This window comes from Mesocricetus auratus, unplaced genomic scaffold (genome assembly GCF_017639785.1).
Source record: "Mesocricetus auratus isolate SY011 unplaced genomic scaffold, BCM_Maur_2.0 Super-Scaffold_15014, whole genome shotgun sequence".
NCBI classification, from domain to species: domain Eukaryota; kingdom Metazoa; phylum Chordata; class Mammalia; order Rodentia; family Cricetidae; genus Mesocricetus; species Mesocricetus auratus.
The window spans coordinates 40810699-40833204 of NW_024429186.1; the positions used below are offsets into that span (position 1 = coordinate 40810699).

At 47.1% G+C, this 22506-nt stretch overlaps 1 protein-coding gene across 6 annotated transcripts in view; it reads right to left on the reverse strand.

Annotated features, from left to right (window-relative positions):
• Syne2 (spectrin repeat containing nuclear envelope protein 2) overlaps positions 1-22169 on the reverse strand; it is a 293751-nt gene extending 271582 nt beyond the window's left edge. For all 6 annotated transcript variants that reach the window (XM_040742909.1, XM_040742911.1, XM_040742910.1 and 3 more), the window contains exon 1: positions 22040-22169. The gene's annotated coding sequence lies outside the window, so the exon portion shown is untranslated. The remainder of the gene's footprint in view (positions 1-22039) is intronic.
• Positions 22170-22506: the final 337 nt, after the last annotated feature.

Sequence of the window (22506 nt, forward strand, 5' to 3'; positions counted from 1 at the left end):
GTCTCTCTCTCTTTGTCTCTCTGTCTCTCTCTGTCTCTCTCTGTCTCTCTCTCTGTCCCTGTCTCTCTCTGTCTCTGTCTCTCTCTGTCTCTGTATCTCTCTCTCTCTCCTGTTAAACACAGCTAAAGCATAGATTCCTCCCCAATCCCATTGCACAATGTCTTCTACACAAACCCCTGATTCCACAGGAGCAGCGGTGGCCACTGTCCCAAGAAAGCCACTTTCCTTCCTACCCCAAACTCCATTTCCATGAAGTAACAGGGTCGGGAGAGGGCCCCAAAAACGCCATCACCAGCAGTGCGGTAAAGGAACTTCCTCAATCATCTTTGCTTTGCCCACGGAGCCCCTATGGGAAGTGGAGTTTATTACATTAACCTCGATCTTTGAGTCTGGGTGGTTTGGGTGGTTTGTGGGTTGGTTTGGTTTTGTAGCTTTGAGTTTTGAGTTTGGGATCCCCCCCCCAATGGGATCAGAGCTTTAAACATCCTAGACAAAGCTCTTCCATGGCAGGGCTCTCTTTTTATCTACCTTGCATGGTAGACGGTTGGTACAACTGGGAAGTCAGAAAGGGAGTCCCACCCCTATTGAGTCAGGGCTCTCTAGGAGTCAAAGGCTTAAAGAGGCTGTTTATACACATGACCAGTAAAGCCGACTGAAGGAGCAGCCTCTGAGAGCCCCACTTGCCTCCTCCCTTCATGCCATTACCTCTGTATCAGGAAAACATTTCTCTCCCTCTTAAAAATTTATTACTATACACAAGTGCATGCGCACTGGGGAAAGAGCCACACATGTACCACAGTGCACACATGGAGGTCAGAGGGCAACCTTGTGGCATCCGTTCTCTCCACTTTTACATGGATTCCAGGGACTGAATGCCTGTTGTTGGGTTTATAGCTGATTTTATCCGCTGAGCCATTTCATTGACCTTTTTTATTTTCTTCTCTGAGACAAGGTCTCATGAATCCTGATGACCTGCCTTCACCGCCAGAATGCTGGAATTAAAGATGTGCATCACCATGCCTGCCTTAACAAAATTTCTTTAAATCCTTCAGTGTTTCTGATTCTTATATCATAAATCAAGTCATATGGCAAAAAAAAATGTAAGAGAAGGAAATTCAGAACCACTAGGATGACACCGATTTTTGATTTAAAAAAAACATAAAATGCAAACATAGCTTATTTTCAAAATATTTTACCCTGCAGTCTGTTGGTAAGATGTTTGTTCCCCTCTACAAAGTTTACCAGTTTTTGCTCCTTAAAAGCAGCAGTTTCAGCCAGGCAGTAGTGGAGCACGACTTTAATCCCAGCACTTGGGAAGCAGAGGCAGATGGGATCTCTGAATTTGAGGCCAGTCTGGTCTACAGAGTGAGTTCCAGAACAGGCAGAGCTGCACAGAGAAACCCTGTCTTGAGAAAGAAAAAGCAAAACAAAACAAACAAATAGCAGTTCCAGCAAATTAGTTCAAAATATTTTCTGCTTCCAAGATACTTTTTTTTGTAACAACATTCTCAACTCTAACTTTGCTGCTAGCCCCAAGGCAGAACAGACCAGTTGAGACAGCTTTTTTTTTTTTTTTAAGATAAGAGCACTCAGGCAGGTGACAGATGACAGTCCCCCCCAGCCTGTCTTCTACCCACAGTATCCAGCAAATCACAACACTCCACCAGCTCCCAACAGCGGGAAGGCAGTGCTCCATGAAATGCAACTCACACACCAAAAGCATTTGCAGTGTTTTGGTGTTCCTATCTGTACAACCACACATGTGAAAAGCAATTGCAGCGTTTTGGTGCTCCTGTACAACTATGAGGAAGGTAAACTAAATTGGAATGAGTGAAGTGTTGGATGCTTCAAAGGATGGCTACCTCACAGATAGCTAGTGCAAGTGACTAGTAGAAGATACAGCAAAGGACAAGAGGGGGCTGGGAGGCCAGAACAGGGGAACAGGAAGATTACAGCTTGTAATTGACAGCAGATTTAACTCTCTTAATCCTGGTGCTTAAGATCCCAGAGCACAGCCTTCCAGCAAGCAGATGTGTGTAGCCAACAAAAAAGTGTCATCCACACCTGTTAAGTCAACACTGACTAGGGAAACGAGAGCCACATATGACATATGAATTTAAATAATGATAGTCTGGGGAAGGACTGAGCTGATGCCTCCACTGACTTTCTCCTCCCTTTAGGTTCCGTGGCCCATCTGTGGGCCAATGAGATTAATTCCTGAGCTTCCTGCCCCTACCCACCTCCCAAGTACCAGCGTAGCTAGTCCTAGTTTATGCAATGCTGGGAATCAAACCCAAAGCTTGGTGCACAGTAAGCAAACACTCTTCCTTCCAGCAGAGTTACATTGCTCATATAATGGTTTCCATATTAGGAACTCTAAGAAAGACCTGTGGAATATTTCTAACTCATTTCGCCCTCAGCAGCCTTTGCAGCCATTCTGAGAACTGGGAGTTCTAACCAAACATCTGACACTCAGCTTCTTCTAACCACCCAACCACCATGATGCCAACAGGTTACGAGAAAGCAGATGGGAAAACAGCTACAAACTTGACTGTGATGCAGATAAATTAGAAACTGTCTTTCTGTGCTGGCCATGGTGGTGCATGCCCTTAATATCAGTGCTTGGGAGACTGAGGCAGGAGGGTGTCTGTGAGCTTGAGACCAGGCTGGCCTACAGAGGGTGTTCTAGGACAGCCAGGACTACATGGAGAGACCCTGTCTCAGAAAAAGAAAAGAAAAGAAAGAGGGAAAGGAGAGGAAGGGGGGAGAGAGGAAGGATATAAGAAGACAGTTTTTTCTAGTGCATAGCCAGCAATGCAGCACGTTAACTGTAACAAGTATTCTTTTGTTATAAAGGAGTAGGGCTGGTCTTGGTGGCACATGTTATAAAGGAGTAGGGCTGGTCTTGGTGGCACATGCAAGTATGATTTGCCTAAGGCAGAAGGATCATGCATTTGAGGCCAACCTGGGATACACCTAGGTGACTAGAGACATGGTTCAATGGTTAGGAATGTGCACCGGTCTTGCAGAAGATCTTTTCCATTTCAGAAAGCTCTCAACTGCCTGTAACTCCAGCTCCAAAAGATCTAGGGTTGTCTTCTGGCCTCTGAAGGCACTGTACATACATGAACATATTCCATACAGATGAAACATATCCCATGTTCATATAAATAAAAATAAAAGATTTTTAGAAAGTTCTAAAGGAGTTGAATGGAGCAACTGCAGAAATGGTGTTTCAAACAACACATTTGGAGCTGAGGGTGGTGGTGTACCAGGGCTCCAGACTTAGCAGGCCTGAGACCTTAGCACAGCTGACTCCATCATGGAGGTACCATTCAGGCTGTAAAACTCAGCACATAGATAGCACCACCTGCTAAAACTAACACAAAGACCTAATCCATCAAAGACCATTGTTCTGGGAAAGTCTCTAATGTACTTAGCTTGCTTTTAGGCTTCTGTTCCACTTCTAGCCAACTGTTCTTGTTAACTGAAGTATGTCAACCCCAAACATTTTTTTGTGTGTGTGCTTAGAAGCTCTCCCTAAGAAAGGCTCAGTACCACACTAGGATCCTGAACACGGCCAACTAATAAAGACTTTTTATTGGCTTAAACCCATGTCTGAGCAGTCTTCTCTGGGGAATACCCCACCACAGTGGCACACGCTTTTAATCCCAGCACTCCAGAAGGTAGAGACAGGATTATCTCTGTGAGTTCAAGGAGAGCCTGGTCTACATATAGAGTTCCAGGACAGCCAGGACTCCGTAATGAGACCCTGTGCTCCAACTGTGAACCCCCGCAGTCAATGTCACTCCTGGAGGGAAATTCTGAGACTCCAGAACACTTGTAAATGTGTTTCCACTTCATTCTGGAACAAAGCAGACCTTTCTCACCTGAAGAGAAACAACCAGAGCTATTTGTTGCTGAGTCTTCCCCAAGGATACAAATTTGCCAGCTCTTGGCCAGATTTTAAAATCTGACACCCGCCTTCCTATCTCCTGGAAAGAAGAGAAGGGACTGTGAGCACAGAGTTATCTTTGTCACTTTCTTATGGTGGACACAGTGACTCCATCAGAAATTCATCTGGCCTGAATAAACAAGAAAAAAATTTTAGTCTGTTTCTATTTCTGTTACTACAATTCAGGAAGTCTTCTAATTTTTTAAAGTGTTTAGAATTCCTGTGCTTTCCTGTGAAGGTGAAATTTCCTATAACGCATATATTTCTTCTGACTCCTTCTCTTAAAGGGCACAGGGGGTCTTCAGTTTCTTTCATGGAATTTCAAACTGAGTTTGGAGTTTCTAGCGAATATTTTCTTCCCCTTCTCAAAGTTCTCCTCGTGAAACAAACCCTAGCCACCTCACCCCAACCCACCCCCACACTGCATAGATATCCTTAAACAAGAAACACAGCCCAGGGTGGGGTGGGAATATAGTTCAACAGTAAAGTACATGCTATGTGTGAGGCCCTAGAGTAACTCTCCAGCTCAAAAAAAGAAGGAAGAGGGGAGCAGAAGAGAGATGGGGGGGGGTCTAAGTTGTTTTCTGGCTATTGCTGAACATGCAGTCAAACCTCAACAGATGTCTGGAATAGGCTACAGTATTCTCCTCAGTCAACAAAAGACTAAACCCTAAGAGATATAGAGAAGGGTCAGGACCCCTAAGATGCAAGCAAATCCCAGTGATACTTAGAACAGAAGCTGACCACCAAGAGAGATACTGAGTTCTGATCAGCTTTTCCAAGTTGCTCAGTGACTGTACATTCCTTCTGATGGCTAACAGTACAGCCAGTCTCCTGCGTAAGAACAAGGGGACTCCCCTCTTAAAGGCACTCTACTTGAAAATAATAAGGCAATAAAAGAAAAGCTAATATTTATTTAGTACCTAATTTGTGCCACACACTACCCATGAACCGTGACTTTGGCAAGCCTATAAAATGTATCCCATGTACCCGATTTAAGGAAACTGGGGGATTAAATAACCTATCCAAAACCACACAGCAAGCAATTATTTGGACTAACTTGAACCCAAATACATTAGGCTTCAAAGGCCACGTCCTTAACCACTACAGCAAGAAACCAAATAGGCAACATATGTCCAGTCCTCCTCTCATTTACAGCATAATTCTGTAGAGACATTTAATACCACATATCTTCAGCCACACCAAATCTCACCTGATCTTGGAAGCTAAGCAAGGGTGGGCCTGCTTAGTGCTTGGATAAGAGCTATTTATTTATACATTATCTGAACTTGCAACACAGGAACGAACCAGATGAAGCCAGCTTCATGGCACAAGTCCGTAACTCCCAACACTGGAGGAGGGTGAGGGAGGAGGGCTTTAAGCTGGAGGCCAGCCTGGGTCACAAAACAAAGGTGTTAAAAGAGGAGGAGGAGAGGGAAGGAGGAAGATAGAAATAGACACGAGAAAGTGAGAAAAACAAAGAGGTTAATACTGAAACCAACATAATTTAGGGCCATGTTCATTTCTTTCTTGTTTTATGTTTTTAACATGTGGTTGTTTTTGTTTCTATTCTATAAGGGTTTTGTCTGTACGTCTGTCTGTCTGTCTGTTTATCTATCATTTGGGTCCCTGTGAAGACCAAAGAGGTTGTCAGATCCCCTGGGACTGAATTTCAGATGACTGTGAGCCACCATGTAGGTGCTGAGAATTGAACCTGGGTCCTCTGAAAGAACATCTAGTAGTCTTAACCAATGAGCCATCGCTCTACCCTATTTTGTTTTATTTTTGAGACAAGGACTATAGGACAAGCTGGCCTATGGACCACTATATAACTGAGGATGACCTGGGACTTCTAGCGCCCCTGTCTTTCCCTCTCTCCAATGCTGAGGTTACAAACAACCAAGCTTGGTTTATGCACTATTGGGAATCAAACCCCGGGCCCTGTACACACTAGGCAAGCAAGCCACCAACGGAGCTAAATCCCCAGCCCAGGCCTCCTGCACATTACTACTTTCAGAAATTCTCTGCCCTTTTCAGAGAGAGAATAAGGAAAAAGGAACATGCTTTGCTCGCTACTACATTCGGTTGTCAAACTAGTATGATAAACTAACTAACAAAACTGGTTATGCCACAAACGAGACGCTCACAGTCTCGGAATTCTTACCCTGGTTACATCTAGGATCTTCCACTAAGCCAAGACTACTTAACTTGGGTTAGATCTGCAGTGTGCTGGGCTTTCAGACGGGAGAACTAAAATAAGAATCGGTGTTTTACGACACCTCAGGAACAAACCACCACACCAAGTATCTAGGTGAAAAGGAGAGCACAAGTCTAGAAACAGTGGTGAATGCCAGGCTCCAGGGGTTTGGAAATATTCAAATGAGAGAAGCATAACAACTGCCCATAGCGATAATCTCTAGGGAAGGGCTGTAAGAGCGGAAAGTGAAAATAAAACGAGGAAGCGATCTTGCTTGTGTGTTGGATTTGTGTAACGAAAATGAAATCTTTAAAGGCATTTAAAGTTCCAGACTTGAATTTTTAAATGTACAATGGGTGTTTAAATTTTAATAGCTATTTTTTATTACTTTTTTAAGTATTGTGTTTGGGGTCACCTGGAGGTCAGAGGAAAACTTCAGGGGTCAGTTCTATTCTACCATGTGGGTCCCAAGGTCACACACAGATTGTCAGGCCTGGTCACAAATGCCTCTACCTGCTGAGCCATCTCACTGGCCCTGCAGCCAACATTTTGCTCTGCAACCACAATGTAACCCCGGGATGACATGTTCCTTCTTCTACTAAAGGAGAATCAAGCTGGATGTAATGACATGTGCCTGTAAGCCAGCAGTAAGATGGCAAGTTCAAAGCTAGCCTGGGCAACTTAATAATGTCCGATTTTTAAAATAAAGATAATTTTAAAAGAGCTAAGGCTGTAGCGTAGAGGCAGAGCACTTGCCTAGCATGCTTAAGGCCCCGGGTTCGATCTCCAGCACTGTCAGAAACAATAACAAGACAAATAAAGGAGAAATTGCTAATGATGAAAAGCGCCTCACCCAGGTTAAAGACAGGGGTCAGTGGCAGAGTGCCTGCCTAGCGTGCAGGAAGCCCTGGGTCCCATCCCAAGCACCACCTGAACTCAGAGCTGCTGAGCACATCTGTAATCTCACCACTCTTTAGGTGAAGGCCACCACAGAAAGTTTGAGATTAGCCCTGGGATCAATGATACTGTGGCTTCCCAAAAAAAAAAAAAAAAAAAAAACAGCAATAACAAACAAAGGGACATTCTCATCCTACCCCAAATTCCTCTCCAGTTTAAGTAAAATGGGGTTCATTAAGTTACATTTTTACCCACATGTTTTACTTAATCAGAATTAGGAGAAAGGGAGCCTTAAAACACTGCAAACTCCAGACACTAAAGGGAAAGAAATATCAGAACAAGCATGAGACACGACACCACTCAGCTGACAAAGAGCCCAGGTGGAGGGAGGATGCTTGTCTCAAAACAGAGACTCTACAGTGGAAATTGAATATTCAGTCAATGAAAAGGCCCGAGAGCAATGGTCTTAGTGTCCACTCGCTCATCATTCCTGCAGCTGGAAGATGTCAAAATGAGAAGGGTTTGAAATATCGAAGTTGGATTTTTTTTAATTTTTATTTTACCTGCATGGGTGTTTTGTTTGTATGTACGTCTGTGCAGCATGTGTGTGCATGCAGTGCCTGCAGAGGCCAGAAGCAAGCATGGGACCCCCTGGGATGGGTGTTACAAACAGTTTTGAGCCACTATGTGGTGTTGGGAATTGAACCCAGGTCTTCTGGAAGAGTAACCACCAATGCTTGTAATCACCGAGCCGTCTCTCAATCGCCAAGGTCAATGTTTTATCAGGCCATGATGGTGAACATTTGGAGTCCCATTAGTAGCAAGGCTGAGGCAAGACTGCTTAGACTTAAGCAACACAGTGAGATTGTGTCTCGAGTGAAAGGGGCTGGAGGGAAGACACAGCAATAAGAGCACTGCTGACTCTTACAGAGGACCAACCACCTACTTCAGTAAGTTCACAGGCATCCGGAACTGCAGTCCCAGGGAATCCTATGACCTCTTCTGGCCTCTATAAACACCCCACTCATGTGCACAAATCCTCACACAGACACAGATGCATAATCTAAATATATACATAAACAAGTAAAAGAGTGATCCAGGGGAGGAAGAAAGGAGGGAAAGAAAGAGGAAATTTTGCTTTCAATTAATAATTTGTGAAAAGCCAAGCAGTGGGATGCATGCCTTTAATTCCCAGCTCTTGGGAGGCAGAGACAGGCTGATCTCTGTGAATTCAAGGCCAACCTGGTCTATAGAGTGAGTTCTAGGACAGCCAGGACCACATAGAGAACAGTCTTGAAAAACCAAACTAGTAATAATAATATTAAAATTTATCAAAGTGCTTAGCATGAAACTGAAACAGTATGTGCTCAATATATACCATCTTGCTCCTTTCTGAACTGAATTTCCAACAGCCAGCTAGCTGCCTGGTTGATATTAAACACCTGACCCCCCCCACACACACACACATTATCTCTCTCTCTCTCTCTCTCTCTCTCTCTCTCACACACACACACACACACATACTCACACACACACACACTCATACACACACAAACACACTTTGAAATCCTCCCTCCCCTCCTCCTTCTAATACTCTTTCACTCTGTTCTGCAACAGTTTCTCTCATTCACCTGACTCCCTGTATTTGGGCACCTACCTGTAATACAACCATACATGTGCACATATATGTGATAGTGTCATGTGACCCAGTGTGTGTGTGTGTGTGTGTGAGAGAGAGAGAGAGAGAGAGAGAGAGAGAGAGAGAGAGAGAGAGAGAGAGAGAGAGAGAGAGACTCACGTGACCCAGGGTCTCACGTAGCCCAAGCTAGCCTTAAAGTCTCCATGTAGCTGAGGCTGAGCTTGATCAGAAGCCACTGTGTGGTTCTGGGGACTTACCTGGGACTTTGAGCATGCCGGGCAAATACTCTATCAATGGGGCTGTATCCAGCTTTCTCTGATACATCTTTTTAGAACATTTTCATGAAACCCCTCACACCAAGCAGTCACTTTGGTTCCCCACCGGCGATGAGAACACACTCCAAACACTCTTGCAAATCAAACCCACTCAAATTAGCCACAATAACCACTCCCCATCTCTCCAGTGTTCTCCCTCACCACATTCTGTCTGAGCCTGTGCTTTCCTTCAGCCTGAAATTTACCCTCTTCCATTCCCTGTGCATAAACCCTCATGGGTCATTAAAAGCCAATTACATACACAGCTCAACCATGCTATTAAAATTAGCCCCCACGTCCCTAAAGCTGGTATTAATCACCACTGGCCGGGTGCACCCATCCACTGCTTTTCTGCACTGGCACTTCCTCCATTCCAGAGACTGTGGCGGCTTGCTCACTGGCCACCATCCCCAGCAACTAAATACTCAGAGCCACATCTGTTTTGATTCTGATTGTCCCTGAACTGTCACTTGTGCATGGTACCCTTGAACCGAACCTAATGCAGTGGTTATTGTTTTAAACTTGATTGGATTAAGGGCCCCTAGGGAATCAGTGTGGCTGTGAGGGCTTTTCGAAGAGGGTTAACATGGGAGGAAAGATCCACCCTGAATGTGGTTGGTGCTGGCTCCTACATGGAACAGATTGTATAAAAGGGGGAAAGGAACTCCAGGTGTAGGCGGTGGCTGGGGAGAAGGAAGGAAAGCGAGAAAGGAGAGGGGATGAGCAGGGAGGGGAGGGACGGAAGGAAAGAAAGGTAAATAAGAGTTCACAGGAGAGTCAGGAGACTACAGTCATGCCCAGCTGCACGGTGCATTTGAAGTCTTGCCTGGAGATGCGGTATTGTCTTTAAAACAAAACAGGAGAAAGGCAGCTGCCTTCATTACCGGCGTTCATCTCTATCTCTCCATTCTCAATAAGACCACTGCACGGCCTCCCCACCACGGCAGCCCGTATCCTTCAAACCTTCCCTTCCTTAAGCTGCCACCGCCGGGTGTTTTGTCACAGCAGCACTGCCCACGGTAACTGGTGCTTAGGACCACCCGTTCCGTGGGTATTGCACTGTTTCCCGCATTACCCGGTAATACTCATAAACCTACAAACACGCCATTCTTTAACTTCAACTTTCCTAGGCTCACATAAGGTGCTCTAAGCAGTACAGCCATATGGGCCAGAGCCAGGACTTGAGCCAACCTCAGGCTGACTTCAGGGACCATGTTCTCAAGTCTACTGCACCAGAGTCCCTAAACTTCACTCAACATGAAGACCCCAATCAATCGTGTTTGACCCAGGTGTATCTGTAGACAGTGTCCGGTATTCATTCATTTCTCTCCTTTTCTGACTCCCACCCACCCAGTTCCCCCCAAATACAATTCAGAACAAAAACTGTTTAGTAACTAGGGATGGGGAAGATGTTTATTCCCTCATTCTTTGCAGTATACACAGTATAAGTTTATAAGGCTTCACAGGTCTGTACATAGAGCCTGAGAAAATGTGCCAGGTCATTCCAAAACACGCTCTCCCTGCCCAGACCTGAAATCAGCAGCAGTTGCTAAGAAAACACATAGCCAGCCGTGAGACAACAAGATGACTCACAGGCGGAGCTGGCTACCCGCAGGCTCCCAGGAAGAGCACCCACAAAGAACCTTCGGGACCTCATCATCGCCGGCAGTGGTGAGCAGCCAGGAGTGTCGCCACACGAAGGCCAGAAGGGAAGACACTCAGTTCTTGAGGGAACTTGGTTTTTTATATCAAATTAATTATTGCCCAACAGGGTTGAAGTTTTCCCGCAATGAGAAAGCAAGCGCAAAGACCTCAAAAGTAGCAACCTTGCTTTTGAACCCCTTGTTTATATCTTAAGAGGGGAAACTTTTCCTCGGTATCACCAAACAGTGACTATGAAGAATGTTCTGACAAGAGCATGCCAAGAACCCATTTTCATTACCAGCGTGAAAGTGCAAATGATGAGCACACGCTTCACTTTTAATGAACAGAATTTGTAGCCATGGATCCTTTTCAGCTTTGCCTTTCCTTTCTGAATCACCAACTCAAACCCCCCCACTCCCATCAGGTTTTTCAAAACAGGGTTTCCCTGTGCAGCTCTGGCTGTCCTGCAACTCACTCTGTATACCAGGCTGGCCTCAAACTCACAGAGATCCACCAGCCTCTGCCTCCCTTGAGTACTGGAATTAAAGGCATTCGCCTGGCTACCAACTCAAACTTCTTAACTAACAGTTTTGCCATGCATTAGTGTGCCCAACAATCCCTTCCCATGTTGCCTACAACACAGTTGTCACAGCTTATAAACCTTTGGGCCGTGGGTTCCTGAATCCATTTGTGGGGCCCAGGGATTTTCATGTAAATCCCACATACCACATCATTTCACACACAGATAACTGGACTGGACACTGTTTGAGGTTCCTGGGGCTTCAGAGGCAAACCTGAAACTGATCATATGATCTGTGGCTGGCATGGTCCACAACAAGCAGCATTTTTAAGTGAATTAGCTAACTCCTATGGTATGAGCTCTTAATTAATGGCTCGTGACAAAGCAGCTAAGCATGAAGATCACAGTCACAGGTGATAAAATCAGCCTTCCCTCCCGATACCACTTTACTCCTGAGCCTGGGAAAAACAGACAGTGCCTGTGTAAGTCTGTTCTGCCTCCCTCTCCAAAACTAAACAAACTCAGAGGGTGATCTCTGGCAAACCGTGTTATTCTAACCTTGAAGGAAAGACTGCACAGAGCACACTAAGACTAGTGTGGTTTTTCTGTTGTTGTTTTGTTTTTCCTATGTGCGTGTGCATGTGTGGGCATGTTCATGCCATGGTGCACGTGTGGAATTCAGAGGACAACTTTCAGGGCTCAGGGCTCAAGTCCATGTGAGCTCCAGCACTCCAACCCAGCTCATCAGGCTTGGTGCCAAGTGCACCTTACTCTCTGGGTCTCTAATTATTTACTACTTGTTTGTTTGTTTATTACTGAGATAGTGTCTCCTCTGGCCCTGGCTGTAGTTTGCAGCAGTGAAACTTAGAACTTGTCAAACCCCTGCCTTTACCCTCCAAGTGCTAATATTACAGGTATGGGCCCACACTTGATTTATGCAGTAATGAGGATAGAACCAAAGGTTTTGGGCACTGCAGTGTTAGACAAGAATGCCACCAACCAAGTCATCCCTAACCCCTAGTCTTCCCAAGTTCTGGGCTTACAGGCACAAGTCACCGTGCCCAGACTAAAATTAGAGTTTCCTATATGACACTTCCTCAGTTCCACTAGGCATTTGTTCCTGGGCACAAATGCCACATTTCTAAACCAAAACTCACAGCTTTTAAGAGCTGGGAAAATGCTCCGATGTCCTCTGCTCCTCCACCCCAGTGGCTCAGTCTGGAGCAAGCAACAGAATCCCTTCCCAGGCTTGTCTACAGACAGACTGCTGCCCCACCGTACAGTGTTTGGGTCTATCTATAGACTGACAACTGGTCTACCAAACCATACTTTTGTTTTATGTTGTTTTCTTTGGAAGAAATCTGAGATGGGGTCTTACTTTGCAGCCCTGATAAGCGTAGAATACACTATACAGAACAAACTGAACTTGAACTCTTGGCAATCTTTCTGCCTCTGCTTTCTGAAGGCTGGTACATGTGTGAACCACCATGACCAACTTCCCGCACAGCACTTTGAGAAGTGGTTGCTCCTACTAACTTAGTTGGCCATGTAGTCGTCATCACGCTCCAGTGATCAACAACAACTGACCTCATTTATAGTAGTGTACAGGCACTTCTACTAGACAGCTCACTAAAAGCAATAGGACATGGATTTCCATCTCAGTACCAGAACTGGGATCCAACAGATAACTGGAAGAAAGATTAGTGCACAATGTGAACACATACTCAGCAGAGAGGAGCCACTCACTCACTGATACAAACCACAAACGCTGGTGGTACCCAACAGGAGGAGGAAGGTCAGCTAGAGCCAGACAAGTGCAGGGCCTACTCCAAAGGGACTGAAGAACCGCATCTCACCTTGCAGTTCCATCAAACACAGATTCAAAACCAAGAGCTCGAAGCTGACTTTTGTGAAATGTGTTTCTCTGGCCTGGGGACTAGAAGCAGGTGCTTCTCAACTCACTCATCAACAGGGAGAAACGCTTTCAAAGTCAGTGTTCAGAGCTTCCCAGGGCCTGTTAAGTGTCAGCAGGGGTAGATTCGTTCTCCCCCCTTACCTCCCTCCCCCTGATGCTGTCAGGAGAAGGAAGTGAATGGGCCAGGCAGACTTGACCATGTCCAGCATTCGTGCTTGCCTGAAGCTTCGGAGTACCCTACATGCTCCACTGCTACAACCGTCTGAGACACGTCAGTCAGCTCGGCTTTAAGACTGATTTCACAGTGCTGGGTATGGTAGTACACACTTGGAAATCTGGCACTTGGGAGGCACAGGTAAGAGAAAAGCAAGTTCAAGGCCAGCCTAGTTTACATAGTAAGTTCCATAGCAGTCAGGACTTGAAAAAGACCCTCCAGCCCCCCAAAAGGAGGAAGGTGGGACAGTTGTTTGTTTTGCTGGATATGCTGGCACAGGACTTTAATCCCAGTACTCAGGAGGTAGAGGAAAAGCAATCAGGGGTTCAAGGTCATCCTGGGCTACAAAAGCTAGGTGGGCTACATGAAACCCTATCTCTAACTTCTGAGCTTCATTCCTTTCTTCAAAATTATATTTAACTTTATCAAGCAGACTACATTTGAGAACCCAATCACCTAAATACAAATTTTCATTTTTTTTCCACCTAGTAAAGTAGGAAGATAAAGACCATAACCACCCTGTATACTATATGTGGGTGAACACACGTGGTTTTCTTATTACTCACATCTCTCCAAAGGGCAATCACCTACTCAAGACACAGAGGGCACGGTGTGGACTTTAGAACAGATGAGAAGGCAGAAGGGAGATGCCAAGGGCAAAGGGCAACAGATGCTCGGGTGGTGACTCAAGTCCACAGTTCCAGCACTCAGGAGGCAGAAGCAGGAGATTGATACAAGGTCAAGGCCAACCTAGTCGAAGCATCAAGACCCTGCAGGGAGGGGCTCGTGAGGGGAGAGGTGGAGAGAGGAAGGGAGGGGAGGAGAAGGAAGGGGAATACAGCCCTCTGTGGCTTTCAGAAACCACAGAAGTGGTGTGAGGCCACTTTCAGAGAAACTGACATGCTGCAATTGTTACCCAAGGCTTAAAGAATGACAGCCAGCAACCAGAAATGGAGGGAAAACAGAAGTTTTAAAACCCTTGGGTCAGTGCGATGGCTCAGCAGGTAAAGCCACCAAATCTGGCCTCATAAGTTCAGCCCCTGGGAGCCTCGTGGTGGAAGAGAGAACCAGTTCCCACAACCTGTCCTCCAACCTCCACATGGATGCCATGGCACACATGTGTGTACATGCAGAAATACATTAGTCATTTTCTAATGTTAGGAAGAAAAAAGAAGGAAGAAGGAATCAATCGGAGAGAAAAGGAGAACATTGGACAGCTGCTTTCCTGAGCCCCGGCTCCCCCACATGGCGGTTAAATGGTGTTCTGTGAGGGGGATCTCTCCCACTGCCGGACAGTTCAAGGTTCTCTTGACCTCCAGGCCCTAGATGCTGATAACAAACACCTCTGACTCCTAAATGCAGTCTCCAGACACTGCTTCTAACAGTTAACAAGTGCTGGCAGGGATGGAGTGGGCTTCCCTCCACACCTCATGCTAGGAGCAGAAAGAAAGTCCATGGGCCGAAATGTACAGCCACAACTGTAAAACTCTTCTAGGACAAAAAAAAAAAAAAAAAAAAAAAAAGAAAGAAAGGAAAAGAAAAGCTCTGTGAGCAGAATTTTTCTAGAGATAATACCAGAAGTACAGTCCATGAAGAATACACCAATGAATCAGAACTGAACCCCAGAAAAGTAATGGTTAAGACAATGCGAGGCACAGTTATGGTTTGAATGCCATCTCCTACAGACTGATGAAACTTAACATCACATCAGCAGTATTGACAGGTGGGACCCTGAAGAGGCGACAAGTCAGGAGGGCTCAGCCTGTGAGAGTGGATCACCGATGTCGTGAAGCATCTGCCTCGGAGTGCCCTGCCCTTCCTTTACGGGACAACGCACCAAGAAGGTTCTCTAAGGAACTGGCCTTCTAGCAAAGTTTTGTGTACTACAAATTTTCCAGGACGGTGTGTTCTGTTACAGCGGCACAAAATTGGGTAGCTAATCAAGGACTTGCAGTAAGAATACACAAACAAGCCTGAAAACGACACAGGAAGAATACAGTCATGTCTCATAAAAATTAATAATAATAAACCTTAATTATAAATCATCAGAGGGACGGTAAAGGCACTTGCCACCAAGCCTGACAACCTGAGTTGAATCCCTGAACCCGTAAAAAGGTGAAAGAATAGAACCAATTATACAAAGTCATCCTCTGGTCTCACACTCAGGCCATGACACTAACACACACACACACACACACACACACACCATACACTAAGACAATAATAGATATAAAAATAATAAAAGCTTTTAAAATCACCAGGCATCAAATTTTAAAACTTCCTTAATGATGAAGGCTAAGAGGTAGCGCAGCAGGAAGAAGCACTTGCCTCACAAGCAAGTGATGACCTGAGTTTGAGGCCCAGAGCCCCCCAACAAAGCTGGAAACTGTGCTCTGCACCTATAATCCCAGCACTCCTACAGCAAGATGAGAGGCAGAGCCAGGAGAATTTCCCAGAAGGCCTTGTGCCAGATAGGTTGAAGTATTCAACACAGCAGAAACAAGACAACCCCCATTGTAGGTTAGGGTTTGTATTCAGTCAATTCTCACCTTAAATTGCCTTTGCTCTCCTAAGTTTGATATTGAGAAGAGAGAGAGGTGGCTTCTGAAAGGCACACACGTGGCACATGTGTACCTGCACTCTCACACTCATCAAACACATGTGCACATATACACTGTAACAAATAAAATCTTAATAAATACTAAAGAGGAATGATCTACTGATAGAACCATGTGAGTGACTCTCAAGATAATTATGTTAGCTGAAAGAAGTCAAGGCAAAGGAAAAAAAGAAAAGAAATAACATGGAACCCCATTCAAAACCTCAGATCCACTGAGTCCGAGTTTTCAGCGATTGTGGAAAGGGGGCGTGAGGAGCAAGGGGAGGCCAGAAGAGAGACGGCTTCACACACCCATATTTGAGTCAAAACCTTATAAAGGCAACCATGGTGGTCCAGGGCGGTACGTAGGGAGTCCTAGCTACTCAGAAACTGAGGCAGCAGGATCACTTGAGCCCAGGACTTTGAGACCAACCTGAGCAGCATAATGAGACCTCTATCTCAGTCTCTCCGAAATGATTAAAATTTAAATACTGGGGGGTGGGCTGGAGAGGTGATTCACTGCTCACCAAAAGACATGGGTTCAATTCCCAGCACTGGCATGATGGGTCACAACTGTCTGTAGTTCATTTCCATGGGATGCAGCTCTCTTTTCTGGCCTTTGTGGGTACTGCTCACATGCAGTGAACAGGCATGCATGCAGGCAAATAATCACCCATATATATAAATACTGGGTGCTGGAGAGACAGCTTAACAGTTTGGAGCACTTGCTGTTCTTCCCTAGATCCCAAGTTCAGTTCCCAGCACAACCACCTGTAACCCTGTCTGTCTCTCTCTCTGTCTCTCTCTCTCTGTCTCTCTCTCTCTGTCTGTCTCTCTCTGTCTGTCTCTCTCTGTCTGTCTCTCTCTGTCTGTCTGTCTCTCTCTCTCTCTTAAAAATAACATTTTAAAATATAAAAAGAAAACTTAAAATATTGGTATTCCAGGGCTGGAGAGAGGGCCCAGCGGTTAAGAGCACTGGCTGTTCTTGCAAGGGACCCAGGTTCAATTCCCAGCATCCATATGGCAATTCACGATTGTAACTCCATTTCCAGGACATCCTCATATAGACATGCACACAGACAAAACCACAAAGTACATTAAATAAATAATCTTTTTAAAAACAATTGGTATTCCAGAAAAGCAAAGGCAATTTAAGATAAGAATCAAGAAAGAATATAACCTATAACATACAAGTTCATGAGACTTAGAGGCATTAAACAAATGCGACCTCACACTATGTCAGATACAACCTTTTACTTTGTGAAAGGAGAAAAGGGGACATTTGACACATGACACTGTTATAGTAAAAGCAAGTGCCCCGTCTCCCTTCCCCTCTTCCAGCCCCCCATTCTGTGTGTGTGTGTGTGTGTGTGTGTGTGTGTGTGTGTGTGTGTGTGTGTGTGTGTGCGCGCGCTGCTGGGGAGCGCACATACATTAGACATGGTCTTTAATATTGAGCCACACTCCCAAGCCTGGTTTGAGGACCGGGCAGGAGAAGTGTTTGCTTTGTCATAGATTTGATTTTCTGAGACAAAGCCTTGTGTGCTTTTGGGTTTTTTGCAACCAGGTCCCATGTAGGCTATGTAGCCTTGAACTGGACACCCTCTGGTCTCCACCACCCAAGTGCTGGGATTACAGATGTGCACTACCACACCTGGCTCTTGGTTTGCTTTTTACCTGACCACCGTGAAGCCTTGAAGAATAAGCTCTTGTATTTTATATCAACACTGCTTCTTTTTTCTTTACTGCACTTTTATTTAAATTAGAAACAAGCTTGCTTGGCTTGTCAATCCCAGTTCCTTCTCCCTCCCCACATCCCCCACCCCCCCACCAGCCTCCCACCCCATCCGCCCTCCACTCCCCATAGGGGATCTCTAAAGTCTGTCATTATCATCCCGGGCAGGGCCTAGGCCCGCCCCCATGTGTCTAGGATGAGAGAGTATCCCTCCATGTGGAATGGGCTCCCAAAGTCCATTTGTACGCCAGGGATAAATACTAATCTACTACCCAAGGCCCCATAGATTGCCAAGGCCTCCTCACTGACACCCATGTTCAGAGGGTCTGGATCAGTCCCATGCTGGCCTCTCAGTCACCAGTCTAGGGACCATGAGCTCCCCTTGTTCGGGTCAGCTGCCTTTGTGGCCAACCCGGCTTCTTAACTAATACATCACTACTACATTGATGCTCCTCATAACAGTAATGGGGGGGTTGATTCTGCTGTTTTCCCAGTTGGCCTGTCCTACTCCTGGGCAGAATCAGGTGCCTCCCTCTTCTCCCAGCCCCGGGAAGCTCATGACTTCCGGCAGCGCTGTGTGAGCGCTGGGATGGGTCCTGTTCCTACTGTGCCAGCGTGCCATCAGCACACAGGTGGATCTTTTGACTTTTGTACAGCGGTGAGACACAGAAGCTTCAGGTCAGCGGTTTCTGACCCCAGGCTCTACCATTCGCAATCTCCCCCAATTCCTGGGGTTTTTGAACCATAAAATATGACTAATAAGAGTACAGACCAGGAGTCATGTGACGTCTAAGAAATCTCTGCATGAACTGTAGGTATTCCTATTTGCATACCTCTCTCTCTCTCTCTCTCTCTCTCTCTCTCTCTCTCTCTCTCTCTCCAGTTGTTGAAGCAGTTTTAGAGTTTTGTGCTTGCTCGGACAGGCCTCCTACTTCTGCCTCGATAGTGGTGGGATTATAGGTGTTTGTTCACAGCACACAGCCTCCATCACTTCTTTCTATGCTCCCTGGGTAGTCGAGTGCCTAACCACAGTGACCAATAAACCCACAGCATCCAGGTTCTTTGCCGCCTCAAGGCCTCTATACAAAACCACCTCTGTAGATTCCCTTTCAAGCCTGTCTCCTCTTCACAACCTCCCATCCCAGCCACAGTGCAGCAACTTCCTTCCCCTTGAGACCCCTGTCTCCTTCCAGGAGCCCCTGGTTACTCTGCCTCCCCTCTCCATCACTCTCTTCCTCCTCTTACTCAACCAACAGCCAAGGAGGACCTACTACACACAGGCCCTCTTCTGGACTCTGAACACACAGCAGTGAAGCAGGGTTCCATGGTTCATACCTTAGCCCTAGCACTCAGAAGGCAAAAGCAAGAGGACCATTCTTGATCATCACAACATGGCAAATTCAAGGTCAGTCTGCACTACCTGAGGCTTTGTGTCAAAGAAGAGAGAGAGAGGATACAGTTGTGGGTGAGATGTCTTAGGGAGAGCTTGGGCAGGATAAGTTAGTATGGGAAGGCAAATTATAAACTAGGGAGTGATGCAATTTAAATTAGGCAGCCATAGGTGCTACGGAGACAAAAGTTATGAAGAAGAATGGGAGTTGCTAGGGCAACTGTGATTTTTAAATCTGGGAGTTACTGAGACAATAGCGTGGAGCAAAGGGTCAGGGGCTACAGGAAGGAAAGCAGGGGATGGGACCACATCTCAGGCAGAACATAGCAAATCCAAAGACCCTTAGCAGCCAGAGAGCTGGTGTGACTAAGACACCTGGGCAGGGCAAGGAGACAGTGGAAGGTGACATCAGGCGGGTAACAGGATGAAGAAGCCAGAAACCAAGAGGTGGCTCTGGCCGCCCCTCGTAGGTCTCTGCCTATCACAGGGAGCTGGGAGGGCATCCAGACGGTTCTGATCTAGAGTATGAGGTGATCTAAGTTACGCTTCAAAACCTGTGATTAAACAGGACATGGTTCAGCACCCATTATCCCAGCTACTCTAATTGCAGCTATTTGGAAGAGTGAGGTAGGAGGATCCCAATCAAGTTCAAGGCCAACCTGGGCTACTTAGTACATCCCGGTCTCAAAATAAAATAGAAAGGGGCTGGGGTATAACTCGGCGATAGAACATAAAGCCCTGGGTTTAATCCCTAGTAAATAAGCAAGAGAACACAAATGTGTGTTGGTAGTTTAGTAATATATTTCATTTTCCACCTGTTTTGCCCACTAGGTAAAAGAAATAACTACAGCTTCCTTGTTGACACCATATTCCCAACACCTAGCACAATGCATCCTACGTACTCAATAAACGCTTTCAGATGAGCAAGGCAGTCACATAGCCTATCTGTGGGTTCAAAGCAAGCACCTGACAAATGAACATTACAAGTATTAACTTAAATCCCCCAGAGTCCAGCACAGTGATTGGCACATTGCAAGAGATTGTTTGCATAAGTGAATGTTTGTGACATTACTGAAAATCTCTACTTAAAACATATGAGTCACAAATGAAAGACAAACGGGTAAAGGGCTTTTCATCCCTGGCATAGTTAACTTAAATGGGACCGATTCCGTTTTGAATCTCCCATTAAACGAGCCACCTGGTGCTGCTAAGGGCGCAACCCAAGCTCAACCCACTATGACTCAGTCCTTTAAACACTGAAGTATCCACCAGCACCATTAGCCCAAGCCCTCTGAAACGCTAATAAAATTTCTAAGTGGGCAAACTTGCACTTTTTTTCGAAAGAGACTCTTAATATATCAGTCAAGCTGATCCAAACTGGCTTAATTCTGAATTTCTAAAAATTCAAATAGAAGTTGATTAAACCATGTGGGATAACTCACACTTGTAATTCCAGAACCTGGGAAGTGAAGGGGTGGGTGAATAAGGAGTTCAAAGCCAGCCTCAATTACATAGCAAATTCAAGGCCATCCATATTAACTACCAGAGACCCTGTAACCAAACAAAACAAATAGAAGCTTTTAAATTCAAATAGGTAAACAAAGACCCGAACCCTTCACGTTTTACTTATTACACCTGTTCCCACCGCCCCGGGAGGGTCAGGAGCTGCAGGGGAGGAGATTGCTGACGAGCAGGACCGAGGCCTCACGGTAGTCACCACCGCAGAAAAAAAGCCTTTGGAAGTCTTGAGAGTTTTCCAGAAAGAAAACTGGAGGCGCAGTCATGCATTGAGGCGTGCAAACACATCAAAAATCCCAGGCCATAAAAACCGAATGCTTCCTCTCCCGTGGTGGCGTTTACTGGTACCGAAGCTGCCAAGAGGCCAGGTATGTTTAACTGTGTCCCCACCCGAACAAGCGATGGAACTATTCGAGCATAGCCACAGAGTTCACCTGCGGCAAGAACTTTGGAGCGATGGGAACTTTTAGAGAAGCAGGTGAAGTTGCTTCAAATCAAACTTTCAAGCATTTTTTTTCCAGCCAGGCAAAGCGCTAAGCGGCCACAAAGACCCTCCCGGGTTTGTGTTGGGCTGGCCGGTGTTTGCGCACAACCGCGTCTGCTGCCGCTCGGCTCCGACGCTCCCTTCCACTAGGGGAGGAGAAAACAACTTTCGGAAATAAGGCGCGTCCACAAAGGCAAGTGTTACACTGGACTTCTCCACCCCATCTAAAGAAGCGGCTCTTGTGGCTAGCAGCAGTCTTTACACAAACCCACGCCCCCCCCCACCTACCCCGGGGGCCTTTTCAGAACGCAAGAGACCCAAAGGAGGACCAGGTGCTACGGTCGGACCCTAAAGGCAACAGCAGAGACAACAAAGACCTCAAGCGATCAAAATGGAATTATAATCCCCGCGGTCCCAGCGCCCCCTCTCCGCCCTAAGGAGGCTCATAGCCGCCGTGCCCACCCCTCCTCCTCCTCCAGTACGAGGGTCCCGCGCCCCGTTCAACGGTGATGCGCCCCAGCCTCAGGTTCTCCGATCCCCGCCGCCCGTGGTCTTGCAATCTCTGCACCGCAGCTCCAGCGTTCTATCTCACACCCCGTTCAAAATCTTTCCCGCCTAGGCGTGACGCGAGGAATGCAAACAATCAGACGAGCGCGCCCGCCTGGGCCGGGCTGGGGGAACCGTGGGGAGCCCCGGGGCCGAGCCGGGTGCACCCGAGGGCCGGGCCCGGAGGTGACACAAAGAAGCCGGGGACACTAACACCAACCATTGGCGCTCGCCGCGATCCCCGGGGTGCCCCGCCCGCCGCTAAGTTTGCTGCGCCCCGAGCGCCCCGCTGTCCCCCGCCTGGGCGAAGTTTCCCGCGGCCGGGCTGGGAGCCCCGCATCCGGAGGTTCCTGTGGGGCCCCAGGCTCCCCGCCCGGCTCGGGGAACCCGCTGAGCTCGCGCCCGCCCCTTCCCCGCCCTCTCGCTCCCGAAGGGAGCTTTAGGGCGCGGGAGCCCCAGCGGCCGCGCTCACCGATGTCTGCCCAGCCGGGAGGCGAGGACCCGGGCTGGGCCCACCCCGAATTGCGCCCCCGTTCGCCTCGCTGCCCCGATGGCGCCTTTCGATCGGTCTCCAGCTTGCTCTTCCGTGCGGCCGAAGGCTTGCAGCGCAGTCGAGCGCGCTCCGCTGTGGACTGGAGGCTGCAGACCACGCCCCGCGCCGCCCGGCCCGCCCAGTCCCGCTCTCGCCGCCGCCCGGAGCTGAGCGCTGGGGGCGGAGCCGCCTCCCCGCGGCCACCGCAACTTTGCCTCCGCCTTAGAGACCCTTGCAGGTGGCGGGAGCGACGCACTAACTCCGAAAGCAGGTTCACGACCCTCTCTGCTTCTGTCTACCCGCAGCTGGAGACAAAGGGGAAGCAGGCTCTCACAGTACACTTTTCGGGCGGGTTTCACTCCTTCCCCGCGGCGTGAAGGAAGCTTTCATTTACAGATGCCCGGGAC